This window comes from Pteropus vampyrus, unplaced genomic scaffold, assembly GCF_000151845.1.
Source record: "Pteropus vampyrus isolate Shadow unplaced genomic scaffold, Pvam_2.0 Scaffold27, whole genome shotgun sequence".
In the NCBI taxonomy this organism is placed as follows: Eukaryota; Metazoa; Chordata; class Mammalia; order Chiroptera; family Pteropodidae; genus Pteropus; species Pteropus vampyrus.
In genome coordinates this window covers 9,778,398-9,797,548 of record NW_011888808.1, presented here as the reverse complement: position 1 = coordinate 9,797,548, position 19,151 = coordinate 9,778,398, and the positions used below count along the sequence as shown (strand labels likewise).

Sequence of the window (19,151 nt, the reverse complement as noted above, 5' to 3'; positions counted from 1 at the left end):
ACAGTGCCTTTGCATTTTCTCTCACTCATTCCCACCCCCGGGATGTGGCACTTTCATTTGTGCTCTGATCTGAGCGGGAATTCTCTATTGTTCACCGAAGGAGCACTTCTTTGTTGGAGGGGGAGGAAGCAGAGCTTGTAAGGATGTTTGAGTTTTCGTTAAAGGGGCAAAATTTGGGGAAATACAAGGCCACTTATCTATCCTTTAAGGAAATAATCTGCAACTGCTGTTTAGCTCCACCATCTGCAGAGTCTCACTGAAATAGTGGCCTTTTCACTGAACTGATTCTCAAGGGCCACCCTGGCCCTTATTTGCCTTTGCCCTACTCTGCTGATTTCCAACTTAGTTTCCATTTTCTAATTTAGGAAGCAAAATAGTGTCGAAATTAGAAAGGCAAAAGAGATGGTCCAAGGGCATCTTGCTTTAAGCCAGCCTGGCAGCCTCCAAACCTCAAAATTACCGAAAATACAAACTATGGGGTGACCCTTCTCTTTCACCAAAGCAGTCACTGTTGGTCGCTCTCAGTGCTGCATTCCTCTGGTGCATGTGAAACACAGTTGGATCCCTTCTTCAGGAGCAGATGATAAAAAGAAAGGCAAATCTAGAGTCCCAGGTCAGTTGCTGTCATGGTCTGACTCACTGTGCAGGGCCCTTGTATCTAAGCCACGACCGTGCACTCACGTCACGCCCTACTGAGGCCACATGCGGAGTGGCAGTATGGCTGCACACCTGGATTTAACAAACCAAGGCCACCTGGGGCAGATGTGTCCGCAGGGACAGTAAAGCCATCAGAAGACCTCTAGTGGGCACCCAGCCTCCTCCTTTGCTAAGCGGAGCAGGTGCATGTCAGTGGAGGAGGTATGATGCTGAAGATGAACCCTGGCCACTGAGGAAGACACAGAGCTCCAGCTGGGACCTCCAGCATGACAGGGATTTTGTGCTACAACCCCGTCCTGCACTGCAGGAAACGTAGAGAAATCATGTTCGGAAGTGAGAGGGCGCATTGCCTATATTCGTTCCTAAGAGGGACACAACTTGTACTTGAACACGAAGCCATGCTAAGGGGTCCCTTGCCAGCCACTGAGATGTGAAATTATCGATCCCCTCTCACGGACGTGGTTGCAAGTTTTGTCTTTGTAACTCAGAATCATAACTTTTTAGTCAACCATTCTTCTCCTCTAGGTTTGCACACTTTTGCACACCTCGAGCTCTGTCTTTTATCCCATTTACCATCAGGAAAAGAACTAAGAGGTCAGATACCAGCCCTGTCAGATGACAAAGGGAGGGGGCAGATGCTTCAGCTTTGAGAATACTTAGCCCTTCCAACATTCTATAAATAAGTTGGCTAATTAAGGGCTGCTCGTGGCTTGTACTCTACTTTAGCTCATGATCAGAAGACTTTGCCTGCCTGATTGTTCCGTCTCTTGAGCCAGCTTGATCAAATGCCTCAGAAGTGAAAAGGTCCCTCTTGCTACTTTGAGATACCAGGTAGTTCTAGGGCTCTGAGATGTACACCACTGACTCATGCAGAGGAAGAGGTTACTCATCCTCCGATCAAGGCCTTCTGGGAACCCAAAGCTGACCTTTCACCCCAGAGCCTGCCCCATTGAGTCTGGCCACACAGCTCCACACCCTTTTGGGCAATCTTGATAAATTCCTTCGCATGATGAGATTCCTAACTGCCCCTCGCTTGGGGAGACCAGGCCTGTCTCCTTGGCTTCTGGTTAAGTTTCAGCAGTTATGCAAATCAGGTTTCTGATGGTGTCTGAAATTCCAGGGCATACAGGAATAGCAGGTTGCTTAATCTCTAAATTCAGAGCCAACCCCCTTTCTAAATACAGGCGAAGGTGTTGCCTGGCTCACGTGGTAGATTAAAGGACCCACCCATGCCAGCTCTGACAACCTGACTTGGCAAGTGTATTGCCACCATCTTGTTTTCCAGGCTCAGACTCCGACGGGGCACCATACTATTCATATTTTCATCCTTCCTCACTTGTTTTCATCCATCACACTAGGCCCCACCCCCATTCTTCTCTACTGACAGCATCTAATTTCCAAATACAGGAGAATAGACGGCTGACAGGTCCTGGAGAAAAAAAAAAAAAAATTAAACCGGCCATTTTATTTTTCTTCTTAAACGACTATCTTTTTGTGAACACTCTCTTGGGTTTCTGTGATGGACAATGGGCCATCTACAGAAGTCCATATCAGGCCTGCAGTTTTGACACAAGAGCAAAGTCACCCAATTTTCCTCTTGCCTTATTAAAAATGACATTAACAATGAAATACAGTGCTGGGTCGAGGAGAATTACACGTTCAGGGCCAAGGCTGGAGAGCCTACAGTAAGCTTTCTTAGAGAGCAATAAAGAAATGTTGTTCTAAATGAGAGAAAACATGATAGTCGCTTATTAGAGAAAACATCTTCTTTTCAAAGTGGCAACACCAAACAACTTAGATTGTAGAAGTCTGGCCAGCATGCAATCTTCAAAAGAGAGAGAAAGAAGTGATTTATTTTTGTGTAAGCCAGCAGACTTTCAGTCCCCATCAGCTTTGTCCAGCAGGAGACACAGTCAGCACGTGGCGGGTCTTACAGGTATCCTCGGCAGCAGCTTCGCCAATGAAGAGAGAGGGCGAAAATCCAACTGCGGACACGTAGTTCATTTCTATGGACCCTGCAGAAAACCTGCAACTTCCCTGCCCCGAATCCGCCCTTTTGCCATTAACACGGACTGAGAAACTAAAACCAGGTTGCAAAACAACAGCCCATTCAACTGCTGAGGACTTAATGAACTGCATCAACCCATCTGATGGATCATACTGCTCGTGAATGATATTAATCAGAGGTCAGCAAATGTGTTTCTCTAAAGGGTCAGATAGTAAACATTTTAGGCTTTACAGGCCATATCTGGCTTTATCCTGTATTCTTCTCTGTTTCTTCAATGTTTTAAAGTATAAAATACATCCTTAGCTCCTGAGACATACAAAAACAGCCTGGGCATCTTGGACTTGGGCCACAGGCCACAGTTTGCTGACCTCTGACTGCTTCCAGAATGGACTCTGGAAAGGAGACTGTCCCCACCAGCTCAGCTTAATTCACTGCAAACAGCAGCTGGGACAGACGAGTGTGAAAGGTGAGAGACAAAGGGGACCCTCCCAACAGGTGGACGGCAGGCAAGAAAGACTGCGAGTTGGGTGTGGTGGTAGAGGTTTCCCAAAAGACCACAGGAGGGGCTGCTCCCCTTCCCCATACACTGAGCTCTAGCTGAGGAAGCCTGAGAAGTCCTGGAGAGACAGGGAGACTTGTGATAAGGTACAGGCTTGCCTTGACTAAGCACAGGCATCTCCCAACCCTCCAGGCCCGAAATGCAAAGCCACAAGATTTGTCCACCACCGCGGGACAACAGCCAACCAATAAGCAGTAAGCAAAGCAGCTCCCACTTCAGCCTTCTCAGACACACCCCTGTGGCTAACACGGCCTTCTCAAAGGCTCGAATCCAGGAGTGTGGCGTTTCAGCTGGCTTACTGAACTGAAATAAGGTTCTCCACCTAATTCTGACGCTCTCGTCACTCTGACCATACTCAACATTTCCGACCTACCCTGGGTCAACTCGCTTTCCCAACACTCTGACCACTTCATTAAGGGGGATCCATGCCAAGTTATCCAGGCGCGTATCAGAAGCAAGGCCTGGGAATGAATGGTTCAGAGACCCAGGCTTGAGATGGTCTTTAGTCTGTTACGCTTCTCTTACCACAAGCCCCAACAACGGAAAGGGCGCTCAGAGACTCAGCGACAGCCACGGGAAGCACAGACTCGTCTTTAAATCATCCTCGTGTGTGGCTACAACCTGTGGCCCTGGCCGTTTGTTTGCTACTTCTGAGTTTGAGGATGTCACTGTGACCATTTCCAACCCTCGACCCCTCATCCCATCCACCCCCTGACAAATATTCAGGATCCACACTTGACTCGCACAGTGCTTTGCAATTCCCTGGCTTAGACGCTGAGCAGAGGCAGCCTACCTTAGCAGGGAAAACATTAGTACGTTCAGGTTCCACTCTGGATCCCAGTCAATTCTGGATATTTCACAGCTGTTATACATCCACCTCCTTTTCTACAAAAGCCAGCAAAAATTAGCAAGCACCTCGTTGGCTCCCAAGTATGAAAGCAAGTACAGCAATTGTCAAGCCTGAAAAAGTCGGTTTCTGGTTGATAATCTTCAAAGCATTTGTTATAAAACAATGTCTGCAGTTCGTTTATCATCTCCCAATTTTGAAGTCGGTTTTAACTTAAACACTGCGTGATTGGGCGTGATTTTTTAAAAAAGCAACCCCCACAATATAACTGTCGTTCGGTCATCAAACTAGTAACAGAAAAACTGCTTGGGCAGCTATCAGCACAGTTTGGGCAAAGTCTGTTTCTTATGTCAGCATTACCTAATCACGTCTCATATACATTTTTGAAAAAATAAACCTTTGGAAGACAAATAAGTTGTGTTCAGAGAGAAACTATGCTTCTCTCCGCCGCTCAGGTCTCCCCTCCTACCTGCTTCACGAGCTGACCAGGTAAGTGTTCCTCTCGGTGCTTCGCAGCCACTTGACTAGGACAGACTCCAAAGTCTGCTGTGGTTCATTTCTCCTCTCCATTCAGTTCTTGAAAGTCCTGGGTTATTAACTATCAACAAAAATGTGAGCCATGCCAGGGTGCGCTCCGACTTCCTGCCAGCTCTCCATGCTACCTAGCTCAGGAGCTGATTGTCTCTCTCTTTCTTTCTCTCTCTCTCTCTCTCTCCCCTCCTCCCGGCTTCTCTTCATGAGCTCGAGGGCCCCACCCACAGCACTCAGATCATTTTTCATTTATGAGTGCATCCAGCTAAACTGTGTTTGTAAGAGAATGAGCCAACGCTTGCCCTGTGAGCATACTGAAACCATGCTGCTGAAAATGGCTTTAATTTTCTGAGAGTCTGGAGGGGAAGGGAATGGCAGTGGGAGAGTCAGATCCTGGCTGAAGTCACCGTGGCTTCCCCCTGCAGGTATCTGCGGTCACCTCTTTCAGCAGCAAAGGACGCACACCTTGGTGATGGAGTCACAGTAGCTTTGTTATACAGACACGCCCAAAGCCCACTGAGGTGAACTGAAGATTTCAGGCATGAGACAACAAAAATATACCAAAATGAGTATTTCACATACGCCAAAAATGTAAAGCAATGGTGATGGGTCAAGAAACACCTGATGACCTAATACTTCACAATGAATTAAATATTTTACTTTGCACTTGTTAAAGGGCCAGGTTTATCAATGCATTCACATGGGAATAAAAACTGAGACTTTAACTAAATCTACAACTTTCCTAATCTGACAACATTCTTATCTTCCATTCCAGATCACTACTAACAAAAACAGAGATTATCAACCAGCCCTTGAGAATACTTACTCCTGCTAGAATGTCAGCAACTACAAAGATGATTTGATTTTATCAGGAAATAGAATTTTTAAAAATAGGCTTCCTAAAACCAACACACATATATACTGTGACTTCCACTATGTATAAAATGCACCATATTTTGTAGCTGGAGCAAAAGGGATCTTTCATGATCATTAGTCAGAGACACAAACCCCAAGGCCTTCGAGGTAGGTATGAAATTTTACATGAGCTCTTTAAATGGGAATGTCTTGCTACTAAAATACTCATAGTCCCTGAGGAACAAACGAGTAGCAAATGTCCTCTGCCCATTTGCAGTCATGTCTGGTCATGCTTCCAGAAAACCCGGAAAAACTTTTAGGTTTTAGGATTAACGTTTGTCTTTTTTGATCTATTTATTTATTGTAGGGTTTTGTCCCACATGGATAGGCACCCTAAAAACCCCATATTGTTATAAGCTTACCCCAATCGCCATGGGAAATTCTTCAATCTACGAAACTGTTCTTTATTTTTTCTTATATTAAAAAAGTGATGACTTAGTAGTATCTGGATTTAAAGTGTCTCTCTCTCTCTCTTTTTAATTAGATGGTTAAAATGTCCCTCAAAAGAAAAACGCTATCCATGTCCACATGTGATCCAAATGGGTTCTAGTTATCTGAATACCCTAACACCATATCCTTAAAGAAAAAAAAAAAAAAAGGCAAGTTTTTTCTTTGCAGTTTCCCATTGGCCAGTGTAACAGACAAGAAAGAAAAGCACGGCGTGAAGTCAGCGGTATATACACAATGTTCCATGGGTGAGGCAGAGAAAGAGCCGATGGGAAGATCAGTGCCTGGTCCCAAATCCACACCAGAAACCCCCGCCCAAACCTTCCTGCGCCGTCCTGGGGCCTGAAAGCTGATCATGAGGGCGACTCCGGGGATTTACCTTCTCAGTTTAGAAAAGCGGATTTTGAGTTTAAGCTAAGGAAGTCCGTTCCTTAAATTTTTTAAAAGAAGTGGGAGAATGGGCGGGGGTTGGGGCGTTAAAATTTTCGTGGCGCGTGACCGAACTAGTTTTGGTCAGAGATAAAATTTGCCTACAAAATATTCTCCCCAGTATTCGTTTGTGACATTTGCCAAAAATCTATGGTGAAACCAGTTATTCCACCTCTCTTTGCTTCATTCTCTCACAAAGGGCGGATAATTTATATCCTATCATTCTGCTTTAAGGGGAATTGCTGCTACATTTACTCATGAAATTAGCCATGCAGTACGTACCAGAACAGAGCAAGCAGCTAAGCCACTGGAAACATCTGACCACTCCAGGTTTCGGGGTAGGTGAGTTTTTGGTCAAACTGCCCATGGTAGTAGGCATCTGGAGCTCTGCTTTCTTCTCACTCGCCTGGGTTCCTGGGCTCAGGAGACTGTGCCCTGCTGCTCTGTGATCTGGGAGGGACCCTAAGGAACACTTAGTTCTACCTCTCATGGTGTGGATGTGAAAAGAGGCCCAGAGAGAGATGAGGAAGCTTGCCACGGTCATGGTATGTTGGTGGAGATACTGAGATTAGAACTTGGATCTTCCTGATTCAAACTCTAGGACAGTGCTAGGTGGACGTGTCGATCTTCGTAGCCAAGAACTCCTGACAGGGACTCAGGATGACTCTCCAGCTGTCACGAAGCCTGGCCTAGGGACACACCTAGGACTCTCCCATGAGCACAAGGAAGCCATGGTGTGATCCCGGCAGTCCCCAACAGAGAAAGGGATCACCAGTATCACAAAAGCCAGTGGACACTTCTGGGTTCAAACCCCAAAGAACTGAAAGCGGGGACATGAACAGCCATTTGCAGAACCATGTTCATAGCAGCAATATCCAAAAGGTGGAAGCAACCCCATCTGCCCACTGACTGATGAGTGGATAAACCAAATGCGGTATAGACATGCAATGGAATGTTATTCAGCCTTAAAGAGCAAGGAAATTCTGCACATGCTACAACAGGGACGAACCTTGAAGGCGTTGTTAAGTGAAATAATCCAGTCATGAAAAGACAAATATTGCATGATTCCTCTTATATGAGGTACCTAGAGTTGTCAGATTCACAGAGACAGGAAGCAGACTGTTGGTTGCTGGGCGGAGGGTGGGGGGCGGAGGGGAGAATGGGTAGTTACTGTTTAATGGGTATAGAGTTTCAGTTTGACAAGATGAAGAATGTACTAGAGATGGATGGATGATGGTGATGGTTGCACAACAATATGAATATACATTATGCCAGAGAACTGTACATTTAAAAATGGTTAAAATGGTAAATTTTATATTATGTATATTTTAAAAAGCTAATGGAACCTGGATTTTCTTTACTATTTCCCTTTGGCCAGTTCTATGGCTATCGTGCTTCATATTATTAAAATGACAAAGTGACGATTACCACTTGCACAAAATTGATAAATAACTTGAAAACGGCAGGAAACACTAAAGTCCACTTCTCTCTTTTCTCCATCTCCTGGTCCAAAATAACTCTCAGAAAGTCACGAAAGCAAACAAGGGGCTCTGTTTCCACAGCCTGTGATGGCGGATGATAACGCTGATGCTGATGGGGAACACTCTGCAGCTCGTGCAAGCGGGGAGAGCCCTGGCCTGGAAATTTGGAGAAGTGGCTCCCTTCCAGCTTCTGCACCAATGCAGGGAGGTTCACAAACACTCCTGAGAACACTCTGTGCAGCTAGTCTGTTCTTTTCCTTCATAAAGCTCTCTCAGAGTTCACATACCCCTCACCTCACTTGGACAGCGTAGCCTGATGCCGTCATGGTTTTTTTGGTCCTTAATTGCGTACAGAACTGTTTCTTATCTGTTGAATCTGTCCATTTAGACCATACGCCCTCGATGGGTAGAGATGTTCTCAGCTCTCTGACCGGATCTCAGTCTCCATCCTCGATTTCCCGCCTCCCTCCTGGCAGGCCAAGGTGAGACCTGGAGGGGCACCAGCATCTCTGCCCCCTCCACCCCCACCCCCCACCGCTTATCCCCTCTACATCAATAGCAACACCACGAAGTAAGACTGGCAAACTCCTCCACCTCCACCTCTCTTCAGAGTTTCCACTCCAGACCCTGGACCACCTCCGACCCCGCTCTAGTTGGTGGTCCTCCAGGCATCTCAAACTCAGCATGGCCTAAGATAAAACCTATTACGCTCTCCCTCAAACTGGTGCCTCCTCGTGTGTTTCTTCTTTTAATTAATGTCAATGTCCAGTCACTCAAGCACAAATCAGTCACCCTTGACCCCTCTCTTCCCTTCACATTTGGTGGTTAGGTCCTGTCAACTCTCAAATTCTTAAATCACTCACCTGTCTCCTCCCCTATATTGTCACATTTTAAGGCCTTGATTCCTAACTAGTCTCTCTTCCTCAGGTGTTTACTCCTCCAACCTATCCCATACACAGAGAGAGCTGATGACAGGGATATAACACCTGCTTGAAATGCACTAATAATTTCTCACTGCCCAAAGGATAAAGCTCTTTGTATGGTACCTAAGGCCATTCCCGATCCAGCCCCGATCTTGCATCATGAAACATGCTGGCTACTGCTCTTTTTCATGCAGTATCTATGCTTTCACATACACCAGTGGTTCTCGACTGGGGAAGAGTCCACCCACTGCAGGGAGCCATAGGGGTTGCTTCTGGAGCCTAGTGGGTCGAGGCCAGAGATTCTGCTTAACGCCCAACAATGCGCAAGACAGCCCCCTGCAACAAAGAACAAACCATACTGCTTCTTAGAGCATTAGATTACACTGCATTATGACTATGATAGCTTCTCTACTCTAGGGGCTGAAAGCATAAATATTCAGGGCACAGAAAATCAAATGACTGTGAGAAGCAGGTTAGGCAAAAGCAAAAGGGGGTATTAAGGACTGGAGCAGGCAGGCCATTCCTAAAGCATTCAGAGTCAAAAGTCCGAAAGCCCTGAGCTGAATCGCACAGCAAGGGGATAGGTTTGCAGCTTCCACGAGGCTCCTGAGCCTGGGCGGAAGGGCTGGATCAATGTTTATTGAACAGTTCCCTCTTGCATTTCCCTCCAGAGCCCAGCATACGCCTAAGTCCTAGCAAATAAACGGAAAGATAGAACAACGCTCTTCATCTCTGATTCTTAACACAGTTTCACTGTCCTTTTGAATTTCCTTCCCGACAGTTCTTTCTCTGTAATCGTTCTAGTAACTTTACTCTAGTTTTTCAAAAAAAGCACTCTACAAAATACCAGTTTGAGAAGATGCTTTCGGAAGAAGGACTCCAAGGCCAAACACGTTTGACAAGTGTTGCCTACTAGCGCTCCCTTTGATGCGTCCAAACCTTATTTTATCAAACAGGTCCCACTCCTGCCTTTTTATAATGTAACTTATAAATAGGAAACAACTGCTCTGAGGGCTTTCAGAAACACTCCCAGGCATTCTCCTGGGCCGTCTGATCTGTCCTCCCTTTACAGGGCACTCTTTTGGTCTAAGTTTCCCAATTGTATGCAGAAAAGAGTCAGCTCTTCCGACTCAGTCCCCGTCCCTCAGGCTGGAACCGTCCGCTCCTTCTCACTATTTTCATCTTCAGAGCTTGCCTCCACCTCGAAATGAATGTGGGCATGTTGAAATTGGCCAGTTTTCTTCAGGAAGGAGCTCTCTCAGATAAAGATGGGAGGCAGGCAGTGAGAGTTACACTGTGATAAGGGAGAGTAACCAAATAGGAAGTGCACACCGGAATGCCCCAGGACCTGGCTCCTGGGCAAGGACACATGTCTCTTAGGGCCATCAGTCACCTCAGGCCATTGTTTTCTGAATCAAGGCCCATTAGTGAGGATTAGGCCAGGCCATTAAACAAAGATAAGAGTGTTTCTTCTGGACGTAGATGGAGAAAAAGACCAACCACTTTTGGGCAAGAAAAATCAAACTTCAGAGGAACAGAAAGTCCTTGAGTTATACTACCAAGTACATATTTGATAGAATTCTTATGGAGAGCTGGACCAAACATGCCCTCACTTCAAGGCTTGGCACCTCCTTATCCCCTAGCTGAGGACAAACTGCTCTGACCCACCGCCAGAGGCCTTAGTTATGACATAAGCACTCAGCCCCCACATTCTAGTTTGGCTTGTCAGTCCAATCAATCCTTTGAATCAGGGATAGTTTCTCTCTTCATAGAAATGAAGACATTTTTGGTTTTGGAAACTAAACCCAGCCGATCACAACTTGAACTCATTCCCAGGAATCCTGACACAGACCAGGCCCTAAGGTTTGGTGGTAACATACTGAGCTAGACCAAGGGGACAACTGGTTGCCTTAGCCAGTGTCACCAGCAACTTGTAGCTTGAGACTTCTCTCTAATGCCTCTAAAAGCCCTAGGATCTCTAAGAAACAATTTTTGTGAGCATTCCTGGAGCTTATTCCCCAAAGCTTCAGTATGTGGTCTAGTTGGTGTTATTAGCCACTTCTTAAGAACAGAAACAGACAAGTAAGTAATGAGTGTCTCCTCTAAGCACACATGCTATGCAGACTTGCTGGGCAGATGAGACCCCATCCACATGAAAAGATTCCCACCACTGCAGGGCAACGTGTGCTAAATGGGAAGCGATGGATAAAGGCAGTAGGGCTCCGGGATACCCGCAGGGAGGCGTCACCATGGGCTGATAATCAGGAGCGACTTTCCAGAGGAAGTAGTCTTAAGTAAAGCCTTAAAGGCCGCTCCTAGGTTTTGACGTTTCCCACAATTCCATGCTTCTCCCCCTTGTAGATGAAAGTGAGTTACTCCTTATATGGTTGCTGCACCTGGAGACAATTACATCTAGCCCAACTCACCTGACTTGGCACCACCATAGTAAGCAGAACATGCCAAACGGCAGGCTTGTTAACAGGCATTCTGGAAAGAACTGCTATCGGCCAGGCTTGGGATCAGATTGTTGCTCATACTACTAGGAGAATATGAACTGAACAAGAGTGACAAATGCCACCGTCACAATGCCACTAAGATGTCACACAAGGAAATAAAAACTCAGGGCAGGATTTGGGATCTCCAACCCTTTATATTTTACTTTGCTACACTGACATTGTCAAATATTGAAAGTGTTGCCATTCATTTGGTTTCCAGAAACCGATGGCCACGTGGATGTTTAATTATCTCATAATGACCCCACTGAGTGAGGTGCATCCCAAATACACCTAGATTGTAGAGACACGTACCAGAAGGCTGAGAAGCAGGAGGCATGTGTTTTGGGTGTGGTTCCCATGCAGCAGGAGAATAAGCTTAAATTTCAACTCTTGCCAAGGTGCTAAGTGATCAAGGGGAGCCGATGATGCTATTCTGCTTTGGTCACCTGAACACTCAATGGAGTGTGCACACTCAGTGCGCGCTCCGCACCACAGGACTGGGCTGCAAGTGCATTTCAGAAGGGCTGGTGAAACTTGTGTCAACTGAAAATATGGGTTTGTTTGTTTTTTTCAAAGCAGTTTCCGTGACTAGACAACTCCTTCCCGCCCCGTCTCTTTCTGCATTTTTGTAAGCTTAACGGTGTCAACGGAATTCCCTGTGGTGCTCAGAGTTTAAATAAGGTTTACTGCACCCAGTCTGTAATTTCCAGATCTCAAAATAATTCCTCTTAAAAAAAAAAAAAAATACAGTCCCCCAAGCTTACCAAGTCTACAATGTGATTAAAAATTACTAGCCTTTCTTAAGTAGAGAAGGGTAGAGTGAAGCCCTTGGAGGGAAAAAACATCTATCAAAACCCACAATATGTCTAATGACACATCTAGGCTCAGCTATACTTTCAAGGCATTTCTCATCTCCACCAGGAAGGACCTTCTCTTGGAATCACATATGGTGTTGTGGGGGTAGGGCCTTGTCCTACAAAACCCTGGCTTTCAGAAGCATTGGTGAGGAAGCTGGGTCACGTATGGAAATTCTAAACAATCAGTTATTTGTTTCCTCCCTTTTTTTCCCACAAGAAGAATTTCTCTAAATAATTGGAGGAGATTTCCCATGGGAAGCAGGCCGTGGTGACTTCCAGGTCTTAAACTTATCTAAAACAGTTTAAAAACAAAAGACACAAACAAGAATGGGCCTGGCTAGCCTGTAACAATGCAAGTTCTGGCAGTAAGAACAGCAGCCAGAGCATGAAACTTCCAGTTCCTCAGAGGAGAGTGGGCATGAGAGTCAAACCTCTCTGGTTTGTACTCAACCAACAAAGAATGTGTGGTCCTCCCGGCACCGACCAATTAAAGTTTAATTTTTAAGACCTATGGGGAAAAAAAAAAATGTTTGCACAGGGCCTTCATAATTTAAGTAGTAAGGATAACATCGGATTCCAGAAGAAAATAAACTGGGTTCAAAAGCTTCAAAAATTACTCTAGCTACAACCTTTTGTGCATAGTGAATGTGCAGATATCAGAGGGCCCGCAGAGGGCTGGGTGTTTCACAGAGCACTGCAGGTTGATGGCAAAGAGTATGAAATCTTAAGACCGTTTAAGTAACTTCTCTAAATAACAGGTAGGGGTGAGTTGACATTCAAATTCCAACTAAATTAGGTCTGCCTGTTTGCAAATCTTATGTCCTTTCTGCTCTGGCACTAGACTCTTAATGTGTCCCATTTGTCACAGAGGGTCTGAGTCCTCTATGAAACCTCGGGGCGAGGGGTGGGAGGAGGCGGTGGGGGGGGGGGCAGCATATTTTGTGAAAAGAGAGTGAGCTTCAGTTAGCGAATCTTGGATTAAACTCACCATTCCCTGCCTACTAGCCAGGCGAATAACACACAAACATCTCTATGACTCGGCTTCCTCATCTGAAAAAGTGCCATGCATTTAGAGTTATTGCTAAAATAGATGATACTGTTTTAGATCATCTCCGTGCTGGCCATCTACTGGGCATTCAAAAGGTCGTGGTAACAGTGACCCTTGCATAAAACCTACTCTCTCCACCCCCATTTCTTCACATTTAAGTTTCTTCTCTGCTGCTTTGCCTTATTTAGATCACTAACCGAATTATACATGGCTGGTCCTGGTTCCCAAAGCCCCTGGCTTAATTGAAAGTGACAAAGGGGAAAGTGGAAGAGGAAAGCTAAGTGTTCAGTGAAGGGCAGTGTTAAAAGACCCAGAAGCCAGCTCTGCGTGTCCCCCACAGAGCTGCCAGCTCCAATCAGGCCGCCGGTTACTTGAAAAGAGGAGGAAAGAGGGATCCACATGCCACCCAGGGTTCTCCCTGAAAAGCCACACGGAACACCCTCACGGAGTTCCACTGAAAAATATCTTGGCCATCTTTCTGGGTAACCGCTGTGTCCTCAACAAGATCAGGCCTTCCACCTGAGAGCGTCCTTCTCAGGAGTGCCAAGAGCTTCATCTGTTTCATTTTCCAAATCATTTCCTGTCTAGTTAGGGACGACCTGGTTCTTTTCTTTTTTTTTTTTAATTGATGAAGAAATGGGGGGGAAAAAAAGAAGTGTAATGACTAAGGCTATTCTAAGAAATCAAAGGAGAAGCCTGAACTAGCATTATCAGCCATGCTATTTAAAGTGAAGGCTTATCTCTGAGAGACCCTCAAAGTCCAGGAGAACCTATGATGTCTTCCTTTGTTCTTGCCAGAGGCTCCCTATAATATACCTTGGCGGAGAATTCTGAAATTCCCAGGATGATGCCCAGGAATGATTTCCAGGCGGTTCTTTCTCTGACTTAACTTCTAAATCCTAGGAGCTCTGTATACTCGCCTCGGCTGGTTGCATGTTATGTGTGGGGGTTGACATTTGCAGCCGAATGTGCCATTAACTTTTTACCCAGCTCAGCACCTCCTCCCCTCAAGATACTCCCTTCAGCCTCGTGGGCATCTCGTCTCTGAGCTCTTGGGAAATCCTTCCAGAATTTTTTTCTTTCTATACATCCTCCGGTGGAAATGGACCCTATTTTTATTTCCTTCCTAGCTCTCCTTGGCCGCAGGTTTATGATATTCTCTACCTAGCAGCTGTCAAATTCCATAAACGTCCCAATCCTGTGGCTCTCAGAGCCTCTCTGGATCACATGCAAACTCGTGCCCGCGGCCACCAAGCCCTTCAACTGGCTCTCCTCATCTTTCTCTGCATACCACCGGTTCCCTCCGTCCTTCACGGTAGTCTGCCGTGCCCTCACCCTCGCTCACGTGTCTCTCTTCATCAGTCTTTTCCTCCCATGCCAGCCACATCCTTTCCATGTGTGTCGACAGTGCTACTGAGTTTATAAACAGTTACACACAGACTGCACCTCCCATGGGGACAATCAGCACAAGGACCCTTAATAAATACTAATTAATATAGATAGGAGGTGCACACCTCTGTCCTATTTCACCCTCGAGTAAACTGCCCCATCAATCCTGGGGCTCCTTCCCTCCCCCAGCATCTGGATTCAAGTTTTATCTCTAGTCAAGAGAAATGCTCTCGCCCAGGGACGGCCAGGCACAAGGTCTCCGAAGAGGTGAAATCAGTGAACACCCAGGGATCCTTGAAGAAAACAACTGAACACGTGCAGGTCACAGCCTTGCAAAAGTGACACTCAAATCAGAGCAAGCCCAGTCTAAAAATAGATGGACACGAATTAGGACATCAGAATGTATCAGAAGGCACAAGAACGCCACACCTAGCTCACATGGTTCGCTTGCTGGACTGGGACAGCCGGTGGCCCGGGTTTGAGGCAACACTCGTTTACCTCTTGCTCAAAGGCACTCAGAGACCGGAGTGGGAGTGGAAATCGGTCTCTGTACTTAACTGAGGGCACACAAAGGCACTCTCTCGTCCCACACAACTGCAGCTGGAGTGGACAAGCCAACCCTTGGCTACAGCCGACAGTCTTGAAATGACATCAGGGAGACGTGCCTGCTCCAGGCAGGGTGGCCACAGTTGCCAACATGGGCACCAATGTTCTCGAATGGACCAATTATGAAGGCTTTTTAAAAAAAAATTTCTTAAACATGGTGTTCTGCATCTATAAAATGTCCAGGAAAAAAAAATAAATTCCAACATAAAAAACTCAGCTGTTGGCCTTCCAAGGATTCGGTCTAGATTTCATGAGCCATTTGCGGGCAACAGGAGCACATACGGGCGCCATACCCTCTCTTTCCGAAGGCTCTGCGAACACATGCCCATCGAGACGCCTGCGGCCCCTGCCAGATCAACCCCCAACAAATTCTCCTTAACAACAAAAGGCTCTAAATCAAGGGATTCTGAACAAAGCGCTGGTCTGAAGGTGCCCCGCGCAGAGGAAAATTTCCCTGATGACGAGTGGAAACGGGACTGTGCTCAGAGAGAGGCCAAGTGCTCATTAACCTGTCTGCATACTGCTGGTGCTTTCATCTGTTTTTCAAAAACATGTCTGAGAAGAATAATGTTTGTTTTGACCTAGGATAAGTGTTGAAACAAAAAAAAAATTAAAAATCAATTCACACACACACGACAGGCACATGAGACCTCCATTTCCCTCACATCGACCTCCAGGCTTTGAAACTCTCTGGCCTGTACACAGATCAAACGTGCGCTCACGAGCCTTCGGGGGGTCTCAGTCGAACCCAGGGAGAGAGCAGGGCTTGTGTGGAGAGGTCATCTGCCTCCAGGCCGCGATGTGTGGATACAGGACAAAGACGACGATGGTTCTTTTGGCTAAGCGCTCACAGCAGAGCGGCAGGAATACAGGAGACCCCCAGCTTCAGCTTTCGGGGCCTCTTCAGGCAACGCCACCCAGCACAGAAGGTCTGTGGCTGGTTAAGTGGGGAGTACAAACAAAATCTGGGGGAGGCCGCAAGGTTGGAACTGATCTAGAAAGGGCCACAGATGCACAGGATCACCGTTTCCTATGCGTGGACTTGACAGCTGCCATCCCAGAAAATTCGGTGGTTTCAAGTGAGAGAGATTTTCCCAACTAGAGCGTAGGGAACAGGAGAGTAGGTGCCATGTTTCCCCAATATTTCTTTGCATTACTGTACAGTTCTGAAAACATTCAACGTGCCTTCTAGTTGAGAAAGGTGTCCTGTGAAGCCCCTCGTAGGCCTTTCAAAAGAAATAGGAATTTATATCCGAAATTTTGCCTCTCCCAACAAGTAGGCACATTTTCACCACTTACGTATATCTCGGTGTCCTACATTTTGCTGAACTCAACCTCTGCATATGCTAATCCCCACCAGGCTGACTGTAAATATTTCATGCCACTCCCATTTCCCTTACGAGCACATGTCAGAATTACTGAAGTTGCAAGACCGAATTCAGGTCTGCTTCAGCGGCTTTCTATGTCAATTCTGTGTCAGGTGGCACTGTACATAGCGTCGCTTTAGTTCCAGCTGAGCTTCAGCTAGAACAAAATCAACCTTCCTCCTTTGAATTATTGCCTCAGTTTCTTCCTCTAAGAAAATGGGATTAGCAATGGCACAAGCTTTCACCAGGCTATTCTCATGTGTCTGTCGGCTGAAAAATCTCCGTTGTCTCCTGACACGTGTCCCCGGACACATGTCCCATCCACTTAGAAAATTTTCCTTTCCAAAATGAGATCCTTGTGTCAGGAACAGAATCTTTAGCATGAATCACTGGGAATGGCGACGCAGTAAATTTCTGTCATTAGTGATTTTAATTTACAAAATTCCAAGTTTTTAAAGTTGTGGAGCTGCATGCACATGTGCCACTTGAACCAAGAATTTTCCTAGCTTTTCAGTTCTGGGATCATGTGGCCTTGGAGAAGTTCACCAAGGCATTTTGTGGTTGGGTTGGTGCCACTGAAGAGTTACAGACATTGACGTTTGTGTCACTGAGGTGCAGGGAGTGACATCTGGCTCCAGCTTTCAGCAGTAGAGAGAGAGGCTGTGGGTGGGGAGAGGGGAAGGAGAAGGACCCAATTAAAATGCAAATGATTCTTCCGCTTGTTGCTGCTAAACGAACTCTGAAGGAAAATTAATACACATGGTGCAAGTCCCTGGCTAAATCAAGACTTCACGATGATCAGAAAAATGCAAACTAAGGTCCTTGGCGACTTTATCAGTAACACTGTGTATGCTCCAAACCTCAGTCACAGTGAACAGGGAGTTAGAGAATCGAGTATAGTTTTCTTTCCCCAGTCATCCTGAGTTAAGACTTAGATCTGCTTATTCACTTGATGATGTACACTACCCCAGTAATTACTGAACTAAGAAAGACAGAAACCCACACTGGTAGCAAGAGTTGTGGGGTGAATGGCCCCACACAATGGGATTATGGCTTTTTAAAAGGACGAGAAGTTAAAAATTTTAAATTGTGTGCCAGACACTGTGTCCAGAATAAACACTTAATTCTTACAGTAATTCTTAAGGTCTTTGTGTTTGTACCTTTCCCAGTTTTACAGACTAGGTAACTAGTCAGAGTTATGAATTACACTTGCCTGAGGTCGTCCAAGTTGACAAGCAGATCATCAGCTAATTCCTGGGTTTCTATTCCTTTCACTTCTATACTATTCCTTGAGTCTCTATTATTTTTGGACCTTGAGCCTTCGCGTGATGCTTTTCTTAAAAGCAATTGAAAACCTGCAGCCTAAAAGAAGTACACAGTGTCTTTCTTATACAAAAGAAAGATGCTGACCCTCTTCTCACAAGTTACGTTTCTTATCATCGAGTTCAGGATGTGGGACCTGGCACTGAGTTAAGAAGCGGGGATGGAAGCCTCTGCTGCTCAGGGGAGCACCCTACCACGTGATGATCTCCAGTGAGTACACCCGGCTCCAGACGAAAGGATTCTGCTGTGAGAACGTAACTTGGGAAAACACCGTCAAGCTAGATGAAAGCCTCCGGAGCGAGTTTCCTTTCTAAAGGTGACTAGTTTTTCCCAGGTAGACCCTCAGGGAAGGCCACTGTGGCTATACTGACTGCAGAGCAAGGTTAACCGGTCCCAGCACCCCGAGGAGTGTGGAAGTGTCGTTCTAGCCACCAAGGTACTAGCTGCTGAGGACAAAGACCACCCATCTGGTCCTCCTGTGGTGCAGCCAAGGTTGGGGCTAGAACCAGGGCAAGTTAAGTGTGGTGGACACTGTATATTGCTTCATCAACTCTCATTTAGTGGAAAATCGGGAAAACATGTCTCCTATTCCCTTGCAGACAGAGTGCAGACACAGGAGCCTGTTTTCACCAACCAGACCTGGACGCAGAAGTGGGCAGAGCTTGCCCGCTGAGACCCAGCCTGGGGTGAGTGCTGTGGAAGAGGGGTACAGTTCCGGAGTTTTCTCCCCTAAAGTCCCGGGCCTGAGCAGCGAGCCAAGGCAGCGTGGTTTTCCTGCTAGAACAGTCCCCCCATGTGGTCTGGCTCTTTTCCTGGCTCCACAACATGCAGCAAGCCTGACGCCTGGTCCCGCCCAGAAATTCCGTGAACCATCTAACATCCTTTAATACATCCCTTTCTGCTTAAAGTAGCTTCAGGAATTTCTGTTGTTTGCAGCCAAAAGCTCTGCTGGGCTCAGCAAAGGAGAAAGCGGAGAAATGAGAGGAAGCTGGAAGGGCAGGGAAAGCTGGCAGTGCCCACGTGTGCTAAGTCAGGGGCTCCTACGCCCAGTGCTGTGTCCCCAGAGAGACTATGTGGGGTCCCCCACAGCGCACAGGCTTTAGTTGACTGGACATAGGTTGAAATCCCTACCCCACCGCCCAGTCTTTGTCTTGTGCTAGACAAGTTTCTCGTACTCTCTGCGCCTGAGTTTACTCATCTACAAAATGGGAACAATGCTCTCTACCTTACAGGATTGTAGAGGGAATAAATAAAGCTAGATGTATGTCA

General features: G+C 46.3%; 1 protein-coding gene across 1 annotated transcript in view; it reads right to left on the bottom strand.

Moving 5' to 3' along the window:
• The window catches only part of LOC111737461 (PDZ domain-containing protein 2-like), a 113,001-nt gene that overhangs the window by 59,169 nt on the left and 34,681 nt on the right, over positions 1–19,151 (bottom strand). The window lies entirely within an intron of this gene.